The sequence below is a fragment of the Myotis daubentonii genome, chromosome 1 (genome assembly GCF_963259705.1).
Source record: "Myotis daubentonii chromosome 1, mMyoDau2.1, whole genome shotgun sequence".
Classification (NCBI taxonomy): domain Eukaryota; kingdom Metazoa; phylum Chordata; class Mammalia; order Chiroptera; family Vespertilionidae; genus Myotis; species Myotis daubentonii.
The window spans coordinates 122,658,600-122,680,676 of record NC_081840.1 but is presented as its reverse complement, the minus strand read 5'-3'; positions in this window follow the sequence as shown (position 1 = coordinate 122,680,676).

The following is a 22,077-nucleotide window of genomic DNA, read 5'->3' as shown; positions in this document are numbered from 1 at the left end:
TGGAGCCCACCAATTGCTTTGCACTGAAGAATTATATGTATTCTTGAAATTTATACTATTCAAATACTGAAGAAAGGCTGCACCAATTAAGATCCATCCTCTTTGAAAACTTAGATGCAAACAGTTTTGCTGACTCTCATTTCCCACCAAGTGTCACCATCCCCCAAAAGACAAAGATTCACTGTGTATGGGCTTATATTACCCTTTGTAGTATCTTTATTACAGTATTTAGTCACGGTTCTCAATCGTTGTTTGTCTATCTCTTCAAGGCAGTGAGCAAAGTGAGCACACTGAGGAATGGAGCTGTGTGTGTGTGTGCATTTCATTTATATATTCTCAGTAGCAAGTACATAGATGCATGCAAAGATGGATTCAAGTAAATGTATTATATATAAGGCATCATTGTTAAAATAAATCATTATGTATATATATATATATATATATATATATATATATATATATATATACCCTATCTAATAAAAGAGTGATATGCAAATTAACCATCACTCTGTCACAAAGCTGGCGGCACCCATAGCCACAAGATGGCGGCGCCCCGTTCCCTCAGCCCCGCTGCTGAAGTGTCCAGGCCTGTTGGCCAGACAGGTGGCAGGGGAGGCAGTGGGGGGGGGGCGAGGGACAGAGCTGGCAATCAGAGGGGCAGGGGTGGAGCCGGCTCCAAGGGGAGCAGGGAGCGGGCCTAAGACCTCAGTAAGACATCCCCTGAGGCTAAGGGACCCCTAGTATATATGTGTGTGTATATATATATATATATATATATATATATATATATATATATATATATAGAGAGAGAGAGAGAGAGAGAGAGAGAGAGAGAACACACGCACCAAGGTCCATAACGTCCAAAATGACCTAACAGATGAGCAGAAAATGGAAGTCAGTGCTGCAGGTGCGGTGACCCAGCACTGACTGCCAAAGGGGCTGCGGATCAGGCCTGAAGAGAGGCCCAGAGAGAAGCAGGGTCTGATCCATAGCCCCCATGGCAGCTTTTGATCAGTCCTTGCCTCTTTCTTTATCTCGGGACTTCGCCAGCATCCCCGTCTCTCTGATCAGGCCCAGAGATAGGCAGAGACGCTGACTGACATAGAAACCGACCAATCAGAACCAAATCTGTGTGAACTGTGAGGAGCTAAAGGCTGCCTATGAGGCGGAGCTTTTTACACTGACTGACATAGAAACCAACCAACTAGAACCTAATCTGGGTGAACTGCAAAGGCAGAACCTAAAGTGGGAACTGAGGAGGGATTTTAAGGGCAACAGCTGTTTGGTTTAAGGTGTAAGAAAGCAGTTCAATTTTTTAATGACCAGTTTGGCAGTGTAGTGCATATGGCCGGCTATCAGTCCAGATATAGGAATTATGTATTTCTGTCTGCCAAGAGCATCTCCACCTGTTAAAAAAGGTTTTCCCCCCACATTTCAGCAATCCTATCCTATATAATCTATCTATACTAATAAAAGGGTAATATGCTAATTAGACGAGGTCAACCAGCCATCTTCTGGATGTCGACTTTCTTCCAGACAAAGTCATGGTGGTAGGAGCCAAGTCAGAGGAAGTTATGGGGCGATCAGGCCAGAAAGGAAGGTCGTTGGGGGTGAAATCAGGCCAGCAGGGGAGGGCAGTTGGGGGTGAGATAAAGCCTGCAAGGGAGGACAGTTGGAGCCGAGATCAGCTGGCAGGGGAGGGCAGTTAGGGGCAATCAGGCAGGCAGGCAGAGGGGTTAGGGGAAATCAGGCAGGCAGGCACGTGAGTGGTTAGGAGCCAGCAGTCCCAGATTATGAGAGGAATGTCCAACTGCCTAAACCAGCAATTAGACATCTCCCAAGGGGTCCCTGATTGGAGAGGGTGCAGTCTGGGCTTATGGAACACCCCCCATGCATGAATTTTGGGCACCAGGCCACTAGTTCAATAATACTTTATTTGCCACAATAGGACTTCTATCATTTATAAAATAGCTATTAATAGATCAGCAATAATAATATTGCTGTTCAATATTTAAATTAGAATTCTGAATGTGAATAAAAGCTCCTAAAGTAGCTCTGCAATTGTCAAAATCTTTACTCGTTTGCCTTTATCTATGTAATCCACAACTTCAAGACAGAGTTTGATCCTTCGCCCATTTTTTTTTTTTTGTAACCAGTAACTATTTTAGATTTTGGAGACTATACCATTTCTTCCCATCACAACTACTCTTTCCTGCCATTATAGTAGTGTCCCATGTCTGTTTGTCACAATGACTCAACTCTGCCAATGTAGTGTGAAAGCAGCTATAGTTAATATGTAAACATGTGAATGTGGCTGATTTCTGGTAAACATTATTTACAAAAACAGGTGGCAGTGGACTATATTAAGTTACTAAATAGCAACTGAACATCAAAAAAGTGTTTACAAAGTCATTTTTGTTCTGCTTATCCTACAAATTAGAAATAATATTATTAAAAATATTTCAGTAGCAAGAATGAGTACATTTCTTTTCTCCAGAAAGTAAACTTTTAGGAAATTGCCACATCACATTCTTATTTTAGCCAGAATAATTTAGTTGCTACCTATACTGCTCTCATAACACTTTGCCCATGCAGTTGTAGCAAGTTGATGATGCAGAAAAGGTGACTCAGAAAATCAAGACTCAGGCTCCAAGCTAAATGCATTGATCTAGCCCTGGTTAAATACAAATATCTTTCCATGAGAGAAAATTAAGATTTTTTTTGTATTTGTGGATGAATGGTTCACAAACCACCTAAAAGCCAATTAAACTATAATCTCACTAAAGCATGGCTATAATGCAATTATATTTTCATGAGTAAAATGTTAATCATTTAAAATGTACCCATTGGAGACCTAAATAGTAGCTGAAAAGAATTAGTGAACATACTGGTCAACATTTTTCTGCATGAAGGTTAGGGGAAACATTGAGAAGCTGTGACTTTTTCCCCCCTACTGAACTGTAAAATCCTGTATTGATTCATAAGGAAAACATCTTTCTATAACTTCAATTTCTTCAAAATCAGGAGAAAAAAACAACTGATGTTCTTAGAAATGGACATAGCAGGTAAATTGTATTCAATTGATGTTAATTATTAACAGCTTTTATTAATAAAAGAATAAAGAATAATAAGATATTTTTAGCCTTTCAAATCTTAATATCTAAGATTATATGAGAAGTAAAAAAAATTAAATGAAAGTCCCCTTAAATTTTTAATTCCTTAATTTTTCCACATTAGAATTCACAAAGGAGATTAGTAATGCATTCAGTTGAACTATATGAAACTAGAGGCCCAGTGCACAAACTTTGTGCATGGGGTGGGGTGTCCCTCAGCCCGGCCTGCAACCTCTCCAATCTGGGATACCTCAGGGGATGTCTGACTGCTGGTTTAGGCCTGATCAGCAAATTGATGTATTTCTCATATATATGTTTCTCTATCTTTTTCCCTTCCTTCCTCTCTCCCAAAAGGAATCAATAAAAGTAATCTTTTCAATATTTTTTAAGAAGAATAAACTCTGTGTTTTGGGTGTGACAACTGTAACTTAACTTTGGCCCCACCCTGTATATTGGTGACAGATAAGTATTACATGTGTGATTGTTTCACAATTTTATCTCTATATCAAGGCTCACCAAATAGCACACATTAGAACAGTGCACTTCATTGTATGTCATTTCTCATTTCTGGGAGGGACAGCCTTACCTTAGTGACAGCAAATATTGGCAACCAGTGGACTATGGACTTAGGAATCAACAGGAATGCTGATTGGTTACAAAAGACACATCCTTTTTTTTTTCTTCTAATTCCCCTTCCCAATATATCTCTGAAGAAAAATTATTATAAATTTGCTATTATTTGTCCTTTGGAGATCTATTCCTACTCTTGTAAACTCCAGTGTCTACAGTTTTCAAATGTAAAAGGATGTCTTTAAAATTTTATTGTAGGACTTATGGGAAAGCAGTCCTTATTTACCTTTCATTACTGACCTAAGGATCAACCAAAGCACTGGCCAACTGGATGGAAATCAACTTTAAAAATCATTAGCATTTCAACATTAGAAATGTGTCCTTTGTTGTAAAGTAAGAGTGTGTGCTAGATAACCTCTGTGTGACCCTTTAGTTCAACACTCCAGCCTTCCCTCCCTTCTGTGTGTCTCAGGAGGCTGACCTCTATGGACCATTTGCCAGTAGAGTCTGACTGAGAGGAGACTTTTGCAGAAGGATCAAAGGGGAGAACAGAGAGGTTTTGTTATTCAGCTCCTCACAACTTTCCCCACAGCTGACAATCACAAGAGAGTGGTTGTCTGACCTATATCAAACACCACAGTGCTATGCAGGTGGCCCTAGAGTTTCAATATGCTAGAGTTCCCATAATCACTGTCTTAAATTGTTTTGTCAGTACAGGGGTATTAACAGCTTTATACTATTCCTGACCCTGGACACATGATCAAACTTGTTTACTCTCTTAACTCTGATAATACCTCATCATTTCTTAAAATTCTCTTTAATTACCTCTCTGTTATATATTACTAGAGGCCCAGTGCATGGATTTGTGCACCAGTGGGGTCCCTCAGCCTGGCCTGCACCCTCTCACAATCTGGGACACCTTAGGGGATATTGGAGAGCTGGTTCAACCCGAATCCTGCAGGCCAGGCCAAGGAACCCCACCAGAGCACAAATTTGTGCACTGGGATGTTAATATGCATATAAGATCTTTGGTTAATTTCCTGCCCTCGCCCCTCCTCTCTTCCCTCTGAGAAAAATCATTCTGTTGTATGCTTCCATGCCTGGGCACTAAGTGTCTGCATCCTGGTGGTCAGTACATGTCATAGCAACCAGCTGAATGGTTGCTTACGCTTTCATATATATAGATATCCTATATAATAAAAGCCAATTATGCTAAGTTTCTGGTCGTCTAGTTGGCTGTTCAACAAATCAAAGCATAATATGCTAATGATATGCTAAGGAAGCTCAACTGCTTGCCATGATGTGCACTGACCACCAGGGGGTAGACAGTCAACTGGTCAACCAATTGCTATGACATGCACTGACCACCAGGGGAAAGGTGCTCCGACCAGTAGATTAGCTTGCTGCTGAGGTCTGGCTGATTGGATCTGAGTGAGATGAGCTGGACATGCCATGGAGCCCTCCCATGATTCCTTCCTGGTTGGCCAACCTCCCACATCCCTCCCTGGCCCCAATTGTGCACTGGCGGGGGACCCCTCAGGGGATGTCCTAGAGCTGGTTTCGGCCCAATGGCGGAACGACTGGTCACTATGACATGCACTGACCACCAAGGGGCAGAATTATCAACACAGAAGCTGCCCCCTGATGGTCAGTGCACTCCCACAGGGGGAGCACCACTCAGCCAGCACATGGCTGGCGAGCACAGTGGCGGTGGTAAAGAAATGCTACTGATGGCTTATTCCCGCTCCCTTTAGGAGCGGGTCCGAGCCATCAGTTGACATCTTCCGAGGACTCCTGGACTGTGAGAGGGCACAGGCTGGGCTGAGGGACCCTCCCAAGTGCATGAAATTTTGTGCACTGGGCCCCTAGTGTGTGTGTGTTGTGTGTGTGTGTATATATACATATATATATACTAGTGGCCCAGTGCACAAAAATTTGTGCACTCGGGGGGCATTCCTCAGCCCAGCCTGCCCCTTCTAACAGTCTGGGAGCCCTCACAGGATGTCCTACTGATGTCCTTGTGGGGAGTGGGCCTAAGCCACAGTCTGGCCTCCCTCTGAGGAAGGCAACTGGCCGATCAGGTATATAGATGCTTTCTGAAGGCAGCACAGACTCCTTCCTTATTTCTTTCCTCTGCGGTTGGAGAATAGGGGAATAAAATGTGGACACAGAACTGTGGCTGGGCCTGGGGCTCTTGTAGGCAGCAGAAATAAGGAGAGGGCTGGGGAAAGTCTAGACATGGTTTTCTTCAATTGTCCTCCCTTCCTCCGGGCCCCTCACTCTGTTCTTCCCTTGTCATGGTGGACGCTTGGGCCTCGGACTGACAGGAGCCCAGCGATGGTGGAGTTCAGCCCTCTCACTTCTCAGCTGAACATACAACCACCTCACATTCCAAGTGGAGCTGTTTTCAAGTGGCTAAAGTGCTGGCAATTCATGCCTCCTGGCCTTTCCCCTCTGGGGCTTCCTCCTTCGGTCAGTTGCAAACTTCACCGAGACACTCTGCCCTGGTAGTTCTGCACCGGCCCCTGCACTCTTCCTTGAGGTCTCTGGGTCCACAGTCTGAGCTCAGGGAGGTCACCCAGAGCCCGTTGCCCCGGACAGGTGGGGCAGGGGGGCTAGCTTGAAGAGCTGGAGGAAGATGGCAGAGTAAGAGTTGGTATGAACCAGCGCCTGCTTAGCCAGACTTCCTAAGCTCCCCACTGGGTCCAGGCCGGGCCCTATCCCCCACACCAGGAGGATCCCAGTTGAGGTCCCCTCCCTGCACCCAGCACTCTCCTCCCTGTTCTACCACTGGGGGAAGGGAGCAGCTCACCTGCTCTGGACCCTGCCAACCTGGCAGGCTGAGGCACAGGAGGTGCAGCCTAGGGTGCTGGTGGCTGTGAGCCTTCTCCCCCACCCTGAAGCGTGGGGCGGGGTTGCAGCAGCTCACAGCCGCCCCTGGGCACCATGCATGGAGAAACCGCTCTCCACTGGGCCACCATCCACCTGAGACCTGTGGGGTTTGGAATGGCCTCAACGGGCTCCCACTGGCCCCACTGAAGCCAGTCTCAGTTTGGCTGGCCACACCCTGCACATGCCCCACGGGCCTCATCGCCCTCATGAATCGCCGTGGTCCGGCCGTCCCATCCCAGGAAGTGGCCATCCTGATCACCATGGCTCACTCCCTGGTGCAGTTGGGCCTGCCCAGCAACCAAGTAGGCAGGAGCTGGGCCTCTGAGGGGAAGGAGGATGCATGCCCGGCCAGGGTAGAAGTGGGGAACTTGGCGGTGTAAACACAGCTCACCCCCACGTTTTGCCAGCCCCTCGTGCTGCATTCCCAAACCCCTGGGTGCCCCTGCCCAGCACTGTGCTCTCGGGCCTGGGGTGGGGGTGAGGGACGTGGAGCACCATCCTGAAGGCAGCCCTTGCTGGCTTAGAATCACAGTGGTCAATCAGGGAGGGATGCGGGATGCAAAATTCCCTCTCTCTGTCTGTCTGTCTCTCTCTCTGTCTCTCTCTCTCTCTCTCTCTCTCTCTCTCTCTCTCTCTCTCTCTGGGCCCCGTGTCTCCAGTGGGCAGGCAGGGCTCCTGCAAGGCAATGGGCACTGCTTGCATTTGCCCCAGCCCCCACCCGCCCCCAGATCGCATTGGGATGGGTCTGTGGTGGGCGGGCTTGGGCTCGGGCGAGGTGATCCGCATCTCTTGCCTTCGCCCCAGCCCACAGCGCATTGGGACGTATCTCCAGTGGGCAGACGAGGGCTCTGGCGAGGCAATGGGCACTGCTAGCCTTGCCCCAGCCCGCGCCCATCCCCAGATTGCATTGGGATGGGTCTCCAGTGGGCGGGCTTAGGCCCAGTCCAGGCGACCTGCATCTCTTGCCTTCACCCCAGCCCACAGCGCATTGGGACATGTCTTTGGTGGGCGGGCAAGGGCTCTGGCGAGGCAATGGGCACTGCTTGCATTTGCCCCAGCCCGCGCCCGTCCCCAGATCGCATTGGGATGGGTCTCCGGTGGGCAGGCTTGCTCTTGGGCTAGTCAAACTGTACCGCTTGCCTTCGCCCCAGCCCCCACACCTCCGGTGGGCGGGGAGGGCTCTGGTGCAGTGATCAGCACCAGCTTGCCTTGGCCCCAGCCCCGGGCAGCCCCCTTGGCAAACAGGGGGGGCCTGGATGGTGGCTTACACTGTCCTACCCTGCCCTCAGTATGCAAATTAGCCGCCATCTTTGTTGGCCGTTAACCGCCATCTTGGCTGGCAGTTAATTTGCATATCGCCCTAATTAGCCAATGGGAAGGGTAGCGGTCATACGCCAATTAACATGTTTCTCTTTTATGAGATAGGATATATATATATATATTAGTGACCTGGTGCACTGATTCATGCACATTGAAAGGAAATTAATTAGAAGCTGGCTGGTGGGATGGGACTGAGCAAGATGGCCTGAACACACCTGGAACTAACCTCCCACAGTCCCTCCCTGGCTGGCCATACCTGGGGAGGTGCCACAGCTCTTAGGGGATCTGCGGAGTGAGCAGGGTCCCTCCGGCAGGTGGGGGTCTCTGAGTCTGGCCTGCGGGGATTGGGCTGAAATGAGTTCTCTGACATCCCCCAAGGGGTCCTGGAGTGCAAGAGGGCATTCTGCAAATTTGCTGTGGTACAGGGTGTGAAAGGGAAACACAAGTATTCAGTAAACCAGATCCGGGGCTGACAATGCCTTAGCAACAACATAACCCACGGCCAAAGGTGGAATTGTGCAGCCCCATGAGGAATCAGGCTCCCTCCTCTGGTTCCGGGGTGCGTCACCTGAGAATAGCTGTTGACAAGTCACTGCACCTTGGCAGCTCCTGCATTGAGCATCTCCCCCCTGGTGGCTAGTGTGTCATACCTATCAGCTGGTCAGGTGGTCGCTTAGCCTTTTATATATATAGATATATGCCAGAGGCCTGGTGCATGGATTTGTGCACCAGTGGAGTCCCTTGTCCTGGCCTGCAAGGATCAGGTTGAAACTGGCTCTCTGACATCCCCCGAAGGGTCCTGAATTGCGAGAGCATGCAGGACAGGATGAGGGACCCCACCAGTTTACTATCAGAGCGGGGAAGGGACGATAGGAGGGCTCCAGGGCATGTCTGGCCTGGATTGCCCAGTCCTGATCGGGACTGGCCAGTTGGGGAGGGACCACGGGAGGTTGGCCAGCCAGGGAAGGACTTCAGATGGGCACCAGGGCATGTCCAGCCAGCTCACCCAGTCCTGATCAGGGCCTATAAGGGCTGGCAGGTCAGGAAGGGACTTTGGGAGGTTGGGCGGCCGGGGAGGGACTGCAGGAGGGCTCCAGGTGTATCTGACCATTCTAGCTCAGTCTCAGCTGGCTGGACCCCAGCAGCAAGCTAACCTACTGGTCGGAGCATCTGCTCCCTGGGTCATAGCGACTGGTCGAATGGTCCAACGAACAGCTGGACACTTAGCATATTAAGCTTTTATTATATAGGACACACACACACTCACACATAGATATATATCCTATATAATAAACAGCTAATATGTAAATAGTCATCACACCCTCACATCATCACACAATCATGATATAACTGCTCAGGGACAAGCCGCCCGCCCTGCGGTCCCGGGTTCCAGCAGCTGTGCCTGTGGCTGTGGCCCAGGTGAAGCCACCTGCCCATAGTCCCCTGCGGCTGTGACCAGCCCAGGTGAAGTCAGCCTGGGTCCTGGATGCCTGTGGCCGGCCAGAGGGAGGGAATCCTGCATCCCGAGTGTGGGGCAAGGCATTGGCGGTTAGTGGCGATCAGGCCAGCAGGGGAGCAGTTAGTGTCCATCAGGCTGGTAGGGGAGCAATTAGAGGTGATCAGGCAGGCAGGAAGGTGAGCGGTTAGGAGCCAGTGGTCCCATATTGTGAGAGGCAGTCAGACATCTCCCAATAGGTCCCAGATTGGAGAGGGTGCAGGCCATGCTGAGGGACTCCTCTGCCCCCCATGCATGAATTTCACATACTGGGCCTCTAGTATATATATAAACATTAAGTCCCCAAATTCAATTACTTTATACAAAAGAACAGGGCAGAGCAGAAAAAGATATATAATTATCACTTAGCTTCTAGAACTAAATTGAAAAAAATAATATGATTAACAAGTACTGTCAAGGTGACATTTTTATGAAAATGGTGAGTACCCAGACACCAATGTAATTGAGTGTATTGAAAAGAAAGATTAAAGTGTAGAGTAGTAAAACAGACTTCTGTAATTTTCAAAGATACACAGTAGCTTTTGAGGTTTCTGATGCCTTTGGTTTGGGAGATGAAACTCAAAAGTAGCATAGAAAACTTGAGTATAGGGAAACATGAAGAAGAATGTAGTGTTATTTAATTTATTCATCCAAGAGATATTTATTGATCATATATTCATTGTCAGGCAATATACAACCACTGGTAATATAAAGATCGATGGTATTGTGCTTTTCATGTGCAAAGACGAATTATATTTCAAAATTATAAATGCTATTATAAGAAAATGATTAAAGGTATTAGATTATGGAGAGGTGATATTAGTGCTGGGACAAAAACTTTAATTTTTTGAATAGTCACAGAAGAAAGCGTAATTTTGAAGAAATAAAATGGGATTCATTCAGGGTGATAGATTTGGGAGCATCAGAAAATGAAAAGAGAGACAGGCTATATTTCTGTTTTGTTTTAAGTACCTTTTTCTTCCATAGGTCATAGAAATGACAGATAAGAAGCAAATAGATCTTATAAGCAATGTTCTGATGTGGCTTTAAAGGATTCTATCCCCTAATATTTATGAATTTATAAAATAATAACAAGAGATCACTGTATTATATATAACTAGAGGCCCAATGCACGAAATTCGTGAATGGGTGGGGTCCCTAGGCCTGGCTGGTAATCAGGGCTGATTGAGGCTAGGCCGATTAGGGCCAGGCCCATTGGGGCCCAAAAGACCCTGGTGGGGTTGGGAGAGGTGGCAATGTTTGCCGGGCCAGGCACAGAAGGAATGGACGCCAGATGCTGACGCTGCCCTCGGTGCCCCACCACTGCATGGTTCCCCGCCTCCCCCCTTTCCTTCCCGTGTTGCTGTGGCACAACCAGGGCCTGCCAGCCAGGGGAGGAAAGGAGGAAGGGACCGCGGGAGGTTTGCTTGCTGGGGGGAGGCGCTGTGGGAGGTTGGCCGCCAACTCTGAGGAGGTAGCCAGCCCTCAGTCCCCCTGAGAAAGGGGCTGCATCCTCTTTCACCCACCCCCAGTTCCCCATCCCGGCCCAGGGCCCAAGGGCCCCAGCGGGGTTGGGAGAGGAGGTGATGGTTGCTGGGCCGAGCGTGGAAGGAACGGACACTGGATGCCAATGCCGCCCTTGGCTCCCACTGCACAGTTCCCTGTCTCCCCCCCCCGCTCCTCCTTCCCTCGCCACCATGCTGCCACTGCGGCAGGCGGTGTGTCAATAGGGGCCTGACAGCCGGGGTGAGGGACAGGGGGAGGGACCATGGGAGTTTGGACACCGGCCCCAAGGAGGGAGCCGGTCCTCAGTCCTCCTGGGAAATGGGCCATATCTGCCACCACCCACCCCTGTTCCCTCATTCCAGCCTGGAGCCCAGCACTGATTGGGTGTTGGGGCCTGCTGGCCAGGGGAATGGACTGGTCAAGGGAGATTGGCTGTGGGAGCGCACTGACAACCAGGAGGCAGCTCCTGCATTGAGTGTCTGCCCCCTGGTGGTCAGTGCGTGTCATAGCACCCGGTTGTTCCCCTTGTTCAGTTGTAACAGTTGCTTTGTCTTTTATATATATACACTAGAGGCCTGGTGCACAAAATTCGTGCAAAGGGCTCATCCCTCGCAGCCCTGCCTGCCTCAGCCAGCTCTTGCAGCCCTGGCCGGCCCTCGTAGAGTCGGCTTCATCCAGAAGGTCATCTGGAAGGTCGTCCAGACAGTTGTTCTGCTGTTCGATCTAATTAGCATATTAGCTCTTTATTATTTAGGATAGATTTATGTCAAATCCAAAGTATGTACTATAAGTGCTGAGAGTTATTTTACAATTTTACTGTAATTTAATTTTCATTGACCCAAACTCTACCTAAGGTTTCTCTTTACTTCTGTAGAAAAGATACTCCTTTAAATAAAGATACAAACCTTTCTCTAAAGGAACTAACCGATCTTACTAATATTTTCAGTTTTCTATTTCACACTTCTTATGTAATTCCTCTTTATCTTCCCCCCAAATATTTTCCTCCTCTTATTTCTCTGTATTTATTAATAAATGCTAGATGGCCATTGTAGTTATTCATTGGACGACAAAAATGCATAAATATTTTGCAGAGGCGTACTAGTTAAGAATTGGACTTTAGTAAAATGGCAGAGTAAACACTGTGCTCTCCTCCTCCCACTACCGCATCAAAATTACAACTGAATTATAGAACAGCCACCCTGGAGAACCACCTGAAGACTAGCTGAACAAAATTCCTGTCACTAAAGATATCAAGAAGTAGCCACTTCTGGAAGGAGGGCCAGAAATGTGAAATAGGCCAGTCCCACACCCACGTGTGGCAGTTAGGAATTAGGATAGACAAATATCACATAAATTCACTTATATGTGGAATATAATGAACAAAGTAAACAAACAAAATAGAAACAGACTCATAGATATAGAGAACAAACTGGTAGCTGTCAGGGGAGATGTTGCAGGTGAATAGGTGAAAATGATGACGAGATCAAACAAACAAAAACAACAACCCAAACTAAACTAATAGATACAGACAACAGTATGGTGATTACCAGAAAGAAAGGTGGGGGGGGGGTGGAGAGAAAGAAAAGAGTAAAGGGGATCGAAAGGGTGATGCAAGACTTGACTTGGGGTGTTGAACATACAATACAATATACAGATGATATATGATAGAATTGTACACTTGAAACTTATAAAATTTTATTAACCAATATCATCCCAATAAATTCAATGAAATTTTTAAAGAAGATAATTATAAGAAATACCTCAGCTGCAGAGGTCCCCCCTGAAGAGTGAGAATCCCAGACTCATATTGTGCTCCCCAATCTAGACCACCAGTATAGGGAACAGGAGTCCTCACAACATTTGGCTTTAAAGATTAGCAGGTATTCTGTCAGGTGAGTTGGAGAGCCGCTAGAGTTGCAGGTGTTACTCTTCTCCCTCCCCACTCTCCTCCCCGCAGGTGTTACTCTTAAAGGGCCTGTGCATGTGCTCACTAATGGACTCACTCACTCTGAGATACAGTGTTCAGGCAGCAGTTTGAAAAGCACCAGAGACATATGGGGATAAACTGAATTATTTGGCTTCAAGGGGAGGTTTGGAGGGGCAGCTGTAGCTGGGACAGAAGTGTGGTCAGGTACCACTATTCCTTTGTTGAGCCCTCCCCCCAAAACACAGTAGAAGGTGGGCACCATTGCCTTTATTAAGCCTTCTTTCTACATTCCAAGCGGTCAAGTGCCATTATTCTTTTGCTGAGCCCTACTGCCACCCAACCTACAGCCACAAGTGGGCACTAAATTTGGGTCTCCATCAAACTGGCTAACTCCTCTAGCCTCACCCTGATGTTTCCCTGAGAACCCACAAACCCAACTTACAAATAGGCCCTAACCTCTTTCAGCACCTGTCCCTCTAAGCACTTACAGTTCATACCTTGAATTTGACACAAACATTTATACACACACACACACACACACACACACACACACACACACACACACACACACAAGTGGCCAGCCTTAGCCTATGTGGCAGACTTCCCTAAAATATATGAGATCTACAAACCCCAAACAACCAGTGACTGCCCTTGACATGCTCTGCACTTCTTGCTAAGTGGCACTCAGCCCAGCACTAGTGTCAGCTGGACTCAGTTTGCAGCAGAGCCTTCTCCAGGCCTTCACCAAATAGCCTCAAATAGCCTCAGCAATCGTGAAAAGAACACAGCTGGAGATATCACATTGCCTGTTATCAAACTACACCGCAAGGATAGAGTAATCATAACAGCATGGTACTGGCATAAAGCCAGACACATGATGTCAATGGAACAAAATAACCTAGAAATAAACTCACACCTATATGGTCAATTAATCTATAACAAAGAAGGCAAGAATACACAATGGGATAAAGACAGAATCTTGGGCAGAGGACTTGAATAGACATTTCTTCAAAAAGGACACACAGATGGCCAATAGACATGTAAAAAGATGCTCAGTGTCACTAATCATCAGGGAGACGCAAATTAAAGCTACAATGATGCCACCTCACACCTGTATGAATGGTTATCATCAGTAAATAAAGACAATTATGGCCAGGATGTGGAGAAAAGGGACCCTTTGCGCACTGTTTGTGGGATTGCAAATTTGTGCATTCACTGTGGAAAACAATGTGCATGTTCCTCAAAAACTTAAAATGAGAACTACCATTTGACCCAGCTATCCCACTTCCTGGTATTCATCTGAAGAAATCCAAAATACTAAATTGAAAAGGTATATATGCAGCCCTATATTCATTGCAGTATTATTTACAATAACCAAAATACAAATGTAACCTAAGTATTCATTGATAGACAACTGGATAAAAAAGAGATGGTACATACACATACAGGGTGGGGGGAAAAGTTCTTATGGAAAATAATATAATAATGAATAATAATATAAGAATAAACTCTGTTTTGCACACTCACAAGTGTAAATCTACTTTTACCCCATCCTGTATAAAATGAAATATTAACTGGCCATAAAAAGAATGAAATCTTACCACTTGCAACAAAATGGATGGACCTAGAGGATTTTATGCTAAGTGAAGTAAGTCTGGGGGAGAAAGAAAAATGTCATATTATTTCACTTACATGTGGAATCTAAGAAAGAAAAAAAACAATACAGAAACAAGCTCATAATTACAAAGGACAAACTGGTCATTGCCAGATGGGAGGGTGTTGGTGACTGGGTAAAATGTGAAGGGATTAAAAAGTACAAATTGACAGGTACATGGGGATGTAAACTAGAGCATAGGGAATATAGTCAATACTATTGCAATAACTATGTACAGCATCAAATGGATAGTACACTTATCAGAAGACCACTTTGATGTCAAATAAATGCTTAATCCTTATGCTGTGTACCTGAAATTAGTATAATATTGATTGGGAGGTATAATTGAAAAATAAAATGAATTTTAAAAATGCCTTTTAACTAAACCTCTCATTTATTACAGAAATAGCGTTTTACTGAAGTATTCTGAATATGTTGTTTACATAGAAATAATAATAAAATGTGAATTCATTAAAATGAATTTTTTTATCTACCATAAAAAAAGTTCTAGCCCTAGCCTGTTTGGGTCAGTGGGTAGAGCGTCAGCTTGCAGACTGAAGGGTCCCAGGTTTGATTCCGGTCAGGGCACACGTCCAGATTGCGGGCATAATCTCTAGTGTGGGGCATGCAGCAGGTGGCCGATCAATGATTCTCTCCCATCATTGATGTTTCTATCTCTCTCTCCCTCTCCCTTCCTCTCTGAAATCTATAAAAATATATTTTAAAATTTCTAGCAATTTATTATATATGAGACTTTGAACAATGGCTTTCTTTCCTGGAGATGTTATCTGAAACGTTAAGGTATTTTTCATTTCAAGTGGGTGTGAGATTATATTGTTGTCTTTATTTTTAATATACTTTCTGTCAGTGTCTGCCTTGTTATCACTTTTAATCATTGTAGCTCTCACTCTCACACCCTACATCCAGGCATGATAAATAGTTTCCTTAAGGCATAATAAGAGCATGTGGTAATAATCCTTAACTGGGGCAAGCTCATTCCTTAAGAATCTATATTTAAGGTAGATTAGTAATAAAAGCAGGAAATCAGGTCATTGGAAATAAAGAATAATGCAAAAGAAAATCTGTCTCAATGTACATTAGCCAAAGCCATAATTTTTTTATGAAGCAAACATCTTGAGCATTTTTAATGTGGTAGGTTAAAAATAACATGTTCGTGCCCACAACTATCTCTTCCCTCTCCTCCTTACCACAGGTGTCCATTTCCAATGAGCTTCTAGGGACAGTCCACTGACTAGAATAAAAGCAAACTTTTGACACATCCATACATATAGCAGTGTTACAGGCCTGGGATTATCCAAGTAATGCATTCTAAAGAGGATGAATCCTTAAATTAAACACATACGTGAGCACGCACGTACACACACACACACACACACACCCTACTCGGGGGTTCATTAATATGATTTAATATTTGAATTTTCTAATGGTTTTAAATTTTTATAGTCTTTCCTTACAAAGTTTCAAAACAGAATGATTGGATCATTATACTTTTTATATGGGCAAGAGAACAGGGAGAAAGAGGATTCATGATTTTCTTTGGTTCTTTAAGTAAATCATACAATCTAGAAAACTGTTCATGGTCCTACACCATTGTGCTGTTTCCCTTGTAATTGGCTGGCATGTTAGGAGATATTCCTCTCAAACATCATAGTCAATGACTCAGATCTCAGAAACTTAATTCCAAGGAACTAATTACTTTAATTTATCTAATAAATAAATCTAGGGTTTTTTGCTACCAGTCAGTAATTGACCATTATTTTCTCTTTTTTAAAAAGAAAATACAGAAGTAAATTTGTTTTAAAATTATTTAACTAACAAAACATATAGGTACAGCATATGGGCTGTCGCTCAAAGATAGCCTTAAATTTAAGACAATATTTAGTGTTGGTGCTTTTTGTTTCGTTTTAGCTTTTAATCATTCAACTCCATCAGGCCAACAATATAAAAATGCTTAAATAGGTTATGGGCTATCTCTGGCATGTTAGTTCATTTGGTTAGAGCAGTGGTCAGTAAACTGTGGCTCACAGTTTGGAAGTGTGGCTCTTCCACAAAATGCCACGTGTGGGCGTGCATGTACAGTGCGATTGAAACTTCATGGCCCATGCGCAGAAGTCGGTATTTTGTGGAAGAGCCACACTCAAGGGCCCAAAGAGCCACATGTGGCTCGCGAGCCACAGTTTGCCAACCACTGGGTTAGAGCATGGTTCTCATATGCAAAGGTTGCAGGTTTGATCTCCTGTCAGAGTACATACAAGCAGCAACCAATAAATGGAACAACAAAAATCTCTCTCTCTCTCACTATCTCTTTATAAAGTAATATATTATTTAAGGATCAATCAGGTCAAATTAAATATCTATTTATATAAAAACCCTGGGTATAACATCACGACCGAAGGTTTGACCAACCAGAAGGAAGTCAGTCCTGCAGGGGTTGTCTTGGATATAGCTGCACCCTCCCCGAGCTGTTTCCGGTAAGGGCGAGGTTTGAAGCAGGAACTGGCCCTTCGAGTGTGGCTGCACTGAGTCCTGGGTCACGTTGCCAAGGGCTGTGCCCTCGCTGAGCTGTTTCCCAGGAGGGCGGGGTTTGAGTCAGGAACCGGCCCTCAGAGCATGTAGGCATATCTTTATAAAGTTTTAATACATTATATTAGAGGTTGTGGTAGTACTGTTTTACCCACAGCGTCTATAGGAATTGCTGCAAATTTACTTCTTGGTGGAAGCACCTTTCATTCCCAATATAAATTACCCATTCCACTAAATGAAACTTCAATTTATAGACTCGATATAAACAGTGAAGTTGCTAAAACTATTAAAAAGGCCCAACTTCTCATAATTGATGAATGCACCATGGCATCCAGTTATGCTATAAACGCCATAGACAGATTACTAAGAGAAATTTAAATGTTGCATTTGGTTGGAAAGTTCTCCTTCTAGGAAGGGATTTTTGACAATGTCTCAGTATTGTACCACATGCTATGTGATCCGCCATAGTACAAATGAGTTTAAAGAACTGCAGTGTTTGGGGATGTTTCAGAAAGTTGTCTTTTACAACAAATATGAGATCAGAGGATTCTGCTTATAGTGGATGGTTAGTAAAACTTGGAGATGGCAAACTTGATAGCAGTTTTCATTTAGGAATGGATATTATTGAAATCCCCTGTGAAATGATTTGTAATGGATCTATTATTGAAGCTACCTTTGGAAATACTATATCTATAGATAATATTAAAAATATATCTAAACGTGCAATTCTTTGTCCAAAACATGAGCATGCTCAAAAAGTAAATGAATAAATTTTGGATATACTCGATGGAGATTTTCACACATATTTGAGTGATGATTTAATTGATTCCACAGATGATGCTAAAAAGGAAAATTTTCCCATCAAATTTCTTAATAGTATTACTCCTTTGGGAATGCCATGTCATAAATTAAAATTGAAAGTGGATGCAATCATCATGCTATTGAGAAATCTTAATAGTAAATGGGGTCTTTGCAATGGTACCAGATTTATTATCAAAAGATTGTGACCTAACATTATTGAAACTGAGGTATTAAGAGGATCTGCAGAGGTTGTTCTGATTCCAAGAATTGATTTGTCCCCATCTGACACTGGCCTCCCATTTAAATTGATTCAACGACAGTTTCCCATGATGCCAGCATTTGTGATGACTATTAATAAATCACAAGGACAAACTCTAGACAGAGTAGGCATATTCCTACCTGAACCCGTTTTCAGACATGGTCAGTTATATGTTGCTTTCTCTCAAGTTCGAAGAGCATGTGATGTTAAAGTTAAAGTTCTAAATACTTCAGCACAAGGGAAATCAGTCAAGCACTCTGAAAGTGTTTTCACTCTTAATGTGGTGTACAGGGAGATATTAGAATAAGTTTAATCATTTTATCAGTCATTGTTTGCATCACTGTTGTTTTCATATCATGTTTTTGTTGTTTTCATATCATGTTTTTGTCATTTTTATATCATGCCTCTGTTGTTGTTATATCCTTTTGTTACTGTTTATTTATTAATAAATTTATATTATTTTCATATACATTTTACTAATTTCCTTTCATCTCTCACACTTCTATTATAGAGAAAGGGCAAATAGCAATATTAAAATACTTCCACTAATTAATTCCCTTTTAATGTGCACGGATTTCATGCACTGGGCTACTAGTATATACTATATTCACAATAATCACTTAAAGAACAAACACATATAGTTAAATTTTTGAGAAAATAATTAAAATAAAATATTTATACACACACATATATATAACATAAACATAGCATATATGTGAACATATACATACACACACTTAGGAAGTGGAAATCTTTGGAGGCTATTATTTTGCCAACCACACACACGTATATCTATACATATACAGAGATATACATATGTACACACACACACACACACACACACACACACACATATATATATGCAAACAGAAATATTCTAAAGATGCACATCATAACATTAACAATAGATGGATTTTTTCTGGACCCCCAAACCCTTAGGAACATCAGGCTTCCAGTAGAAATGTCGAAACTGAAAAGCTCATTCTAGGCATATATGGAAAGTGGTAGATCTAGAAAGGCCAATACAATCTTAAAGACTTAGAACAATGTGGGAGGACTTACAGCACAAGATTTTACCAATCTTAAGGCTGTAATATTCAACATTGGTTCATAATTGCATAAGGATAGACATATAGAGCAATGGAATAAGATTGTGTGCTATTTACAAGTCCAATGCTAAGTACATCAGTTCCTACCCCTCATGATATAGTAAATTCAAGTTGTAGAATAAAATTATAAATTTAAGTGCCATAAATGGCATTTTGGCAAAATAAAATACAGTGTTCTATTACATCAGATTTGATATAAATATTCAAAAGGATGATACATATCTATAATGAAAAATATTTAAAAAACTGTCCATGGCATGTTATTGGGTAAGCAAAAGCATATTTCAAAACAATAATCAGTACTATATTAATGTATATCTTGCTATAATGTGGACATGTCACAAGTATGAACCCATCCTGTTTAATTTGATGCTTATCACAGTGTTAAAAAAGTTAAATTAACTTTCTGAGGTAGTTTCATTTTTCTCTATAATTTTGGTCTTGTTTGAACCAAAAATTTATAATTTTAAATATAAATTATTTTTAATTAGAAAAAATTAAGAAAGCTTCAATCTGGGTCAAATTCTAATGCTTTAGACATATTTATTATTTTTAATGAAAATATAATTTTTCTTGGTATAAATACAATCATTTTTTTGTATATCAGTGAGAAGCTATTTGAACCATTTGTGACAGCATGAAACCAGTTTGCATGGCCAGAATGTATTTGAAAAGATAGAACTAGGTCAGGATGCTCTTGAGCTGGCAGGAAATCAGTTGGACCAGAGCCTACTTTCAAAGCAGATAAAAGAAACACCAGGCAAAAGTTAAAATCGTCACCTAAGTTGTCTACGTCAATGTATGTTGGAAAGCAGGAGAAAATAATCAGAGGGAAAAGGAGCAATGTTTTGAAGGAACAACTTTGGGAGAATCATTTAATAAAACATCATATTTCAGTTTATATCATGTATAAAATTTCTAGTATTTTTTAAAACTGAAGTTATTTATTGAAAAGCACACAAAGAAAGATTTAAGCTATCTAAACTTAAAAGCTAAATTCGGATTACAAACTCAGTGCTCTATTGTGAAGAGTGTTCATAGTTTCCAGTTAATCTAAAATCTCTCTCATTCTTGTGATTGATATATATATGGAATTATTTGAGCATTACTATTCAATATTTAATATAATAAATTAAGCCAATATTTTTATTTAGAGGAGAACCTGCAAATACTCAGCTCTGTCAATTCTATAATGTTCCTTACAAAGGAAAAAATAGGAAATTTTTTTTTTTGTAAAGTCAGCAGGAAAATGATTTTCCTAGTGATAAACATGCCGGAAGCAATCTAAGGACATACTGAGGAGCTGGAGCATTATTTATTTTGAAATCTTTATAGTTGAGAGTATTTCAGATGTTCCTCTTTCCTCCCCATTTTCCCCCTCCACCCAGTTCCTACCCCACTCCAGGCCTTCACCACCCTATTATCTGTGTCCATAGGTAATCCATATGTGCATATAAGTTCTTTAGTTAACCTCTTTCAGCCTCCTCAACCTTTCCTCTGAGATTCATCAGTCTGCTCCATGTTTCCATGCTTCTGGTTCTATTTTATTTAATTTATTTTGTTCACTATATTCCTTGTTCGTTTATTCTGATTTTAGATTCAATTGTTGACAGATATGTATTTATTGCCATTTTACTGTTTGTATTTTTTATCTCTTCTTCTACTACTACTACTACCGCTACTACTACTACTTCTATTACTACTTCCTCTTCTTAAAGAATACCCTTCAACATTTCATGTTATACTAGTTTGGTGGTGATGAACTCCTTTAGCTTTTTCTTGTCTGTGAAGCTCTTTATTTGACCCTCAGTTCTAAATGAGAACTTTGCTGGGTAAAGTCATCTTGGTTGTAGGTCCTTGCTATTCATCACTTTGAATATTTCTTGCCACTCCCGTCTGGCCTACAAAGTTTCTGTTGAGAAATCAGCTGACAGTCATATGGGCTCTCCCTTGTAGGTAACTAACTGCTTTTCTCTTGCTGCTTTGAAGATTCTCTCATCTTTAACCCTTGGTATTTTAATTATGATGTGTCTTCCTGTGGCCCTGTTTGGGCTCCCCTTGTTTAGGGCTCTCAGCACTTCCTGGACTTGCCTGTTTTTTTCATCAGGTAGGGGAAGTTTTCTGTCATTATTTCTTCAAGTAGGTTTTCAATATCTTGCTCTATCTCTCTTCTCCTTCTGGTTCCCCCATCATGTGAATGATGGTATGCTTGAAGTTAGTCCCAGAGACTCCTTACACTATTTTCATATTTTTGGATTATTTTTTTCTTTTTGTTTTTCTGATTGGGTATTTTTTGCTTCTTCATATTCCAAATCATTGCTTTTATTCTTGGAATCCTCTTTTTTACTGTTGATTACCTGTAAATTATTCCTCTTTTCAGTTAGTGCATGATTAATTTTTGACTGGTCCTTTTTCGTTTCTTTGAAATTCTCACTAAAATCCTTGAAAGTCTCACTAAGTCCCTTGAAGCTCTCATTAAGTTTCTTAAGCAACCTTATAACCATTGCTTTAAACTCTGTATCCAATAGTTTGCTTGCTTCTTTTCATTTAGTTCTTTTTCTGGATAGTTCTTCTATTCTTTCATTTGTGATGTTTCTTTGTCTCTGCATTTTGGCTGTTTCCCTATGCTTGTTTCTATGTATTAAGTAGATCAGTTATGCCTCCAGGAGTTAGTAGAGTGGCCATGTGTAGTAATTATCCTATAGGGCCCAGTGGCTCAGCTTCCCCAGTCACCAGCCTCCCCATCACCTCTAGGTGTTCCCTTGTGTGGACTGTGTGCACAGTCTTGTAGTTGAGCCTGTATTGCTGTTGGCATCACTGGAAGGAATTGACCTCAGTTCAATTGGCTAGGAGGACCAGCTGGGTCTACAGTGGGAGAGCTGCTATG